Raw genomic sequence first — 2,677 nt, 5'->3', positions numbered from 1 at the left:
GGTTAAAATAAATAATCGTACTCTTAAAATCCCACTAAGGTAAAGTCTAAAAGTAGAATAACCCTAAGTCAGATTTTAAGGGTCATTGACTTAGATAAAATAGTGGGAGGGGCATATTATTTAAAGTCTTTAATAATTTGTTCTTATTACATGACAATATATATTAACTAATTTATCTTTACATCCTTTTTCAGTTTTAGTATGACTAATCCACTGTCACTGCGCTCTATACTCGATACGAACAAACTGACCGGTTCAAACTTTATGGACTGGTATCGAAACTTGAGAATTGTTCTTAGGGCCGAAAAGATTGCTTATGTTCTAGATGCTGACTTACCCATAGCTCCTAAGGAAGGGGAAGCTAGTTATGAAAGTTTCAATTTCGAAGCTCATAAACAGCACATGGATGACAATGTGATGGCAGTCTGGATTATGTTGGCATCCATGTCGTCTGAACTGCAAAAGCAGCATGAGTATATGGATGCTCCCTCTATTATCTTAAATCTCAAGGAATTGTATGATATTAAAGGCAGGCATGAGAGGTATGAGGCCTCTAGAGAATGTTCTCATGCAGGATGTCTGAGAGCATGTCTTTGAGCAGTCATGTTCTTAAGATGATCGGGCTCATTGAGAGACTAGGAAATCTAGGCTTCGTGATGGATGCCGAGCTAAGTAATGACTTAGTCCTAACCTCACTTCCACCTTCCTTCAGTCAATTCATTATGAATTACAACATGCATGGGATGCTTGTGAGCTTTCCTGAGTTGTTAAGTATGTTAACAACTGCTGAAGTGTCTATCAAGAAGGATAAGACACAAGCTCTTCTGATTGGTGGGCCTAATAAGGCCAAGGGTAAGGGCAAGGAGCATGCTAAAGGCAACTCCCTTAAGCCCAAAGGAAAACCCAAGAAGAAAAAAGGCAAAAAGAAGGGTAAGAATGCACCCAAGGACAAAAACGATGCTGAGTGCTTCCATTGTGGCAAGAAAGGCCATTGGAAGAGGAATTGTCCAGACTACCTGAAGAGTGTGAAGGACAAGAAGCATGGTGATGCTTCTACCTCAGGTATTTACATGATTGAGATAAATTATTCTTATGCTAATCCGACTTCATGGGTATTGGATACCAGTTGTTGTTCTCATTTCTGCAATGTGTTGCAGGTGCTTAGGAGCCCCAGGAGATTGAAGAAGAACGAGGTGGACCTCCGCGTTGGTAATGGAGCAAGAGTTGCTGCTCAAGCTGTTGAAGATACCGACCTCATTTTGCCTACATGCCTTTTATTGCATTTGAATAATTGTCTTTATGTTCCTAGCATTTCTAGAAACATTATTTCTATTTCTTGTTTAGAACAAGATGGTTTTGCTTTTACTATTAGGGATGGTACATTTTCTATCATTTTGAATGATATTGTTTTTGGTACTGCTTCTTTAATAAATGGCTTATATGTTTTGGAAATGGGAACTGAAGTGCTCAATGTAAATGTGAAACAACCTAGGACAGATAATCAATCTTATCTTTGGCACTGTAGACTAGGGCACATAAACGAAACAAGATTGTTTAGGATGCATGCAAATGGATACCTAGATTCCATGGATTTGGAATCCTATGGACAATGTGAATCTTGTCTAGCTAGGAAAATGACTCGTCACAAGCCCAAAGGGCTTGAAAGTCATAGGGCTAGTGAGTTATTAAAACTCATTCACTCTGATGTTTGTGGCCCAATGTCTATAGAGGCTAGAGGAGGATACTCCTATTTCATTACATGTACTGATGATAAATCCAGATTTGGGTATGTGTACCTAATGAGACATAAATCGGAAGCCTTTGAAAAGTTCAAAGAGTATAGGAATAAAGTAGTGAAATGTGGCAAGATGATTAAGACATTGCGATTAGATCGTGGTGGTGAATATCTGAGCCATGAGTTTCAGGATTATCTGAGAGAAAAAGGAATTCTCTCGCAGCTTACTGCACCTTACACACCACACCAAAATGGTGTATCTGAAAGGAGAAACAGGATCTTATTAGACATGGTCAGGTCTATGATGAGTGAGACTCAACTTCCAAAATCATTTTGGGGATATGCCTTAGACACGGTGACATACCTTCTAAATAGAGTACCGTCTAAATCTGTTCATACCACACCATATGAGATATGGAATGGTAAGAGACCCAACCTGAGTTACCTCAGGGTATGGGGATCCCCAGCATATGTCAAAATGTTGGCATCAGACAAGCTTAGTGCTAAGAGTACTAAAAGTCTATTTGTGGGGTATCCCAAAGATACTAAGGGATACTACTTTTACTCCTTGGATGAACACAAGGTGTTTGTGTCCAAGAATGCTGAGTTCCTTGAGAAAGATTTGATCTCTCAAAGAGCCAGTTGGAGTAAGGTTGATCTTGAAGAAGTTTAAGGACCACATGAACAGATTGAGGAACCCGAGTCTGCTCCGTAGGCGACGTTCTCCAATGGAGAAGTAAACACACAACTCCGTAGGGTCATCCATCCACCTGAGAGGTATAGGTTTGTGATTGAGAATCAACAAACCGAAGAGGATGATGAACCAAGTAACTATGAGGAGGTAGTCAAGGATGTTGACTCTTATAAATGGCTTGAAGCCATGGAATCTGAAATAGATTCGATGTATCAAAACAAGGTATGGACCTTGGTTCCAAAACCGCA

This window comes from Gastrolobium bilobum, unplaced genomic scaffold, assembly GCF_033153095.1.
Source record: "Gastrolobium bilobum isolate Gb01-03AN ecotype WA unplaced genomic scaffold, APGP_CSIRO_Gbil_v1 utg12463, whole genome shotgun sequence".
Taxonomy (NCBI): Eukaryota; Viridiplantae; Streptophyta; class Magnoliopsida; order Fabales; family Fabaceae; genus Gastrolobium; species Gastrolobium bilobum.
Note: the sequence above shows the minus strand (reverse complement) of the source record.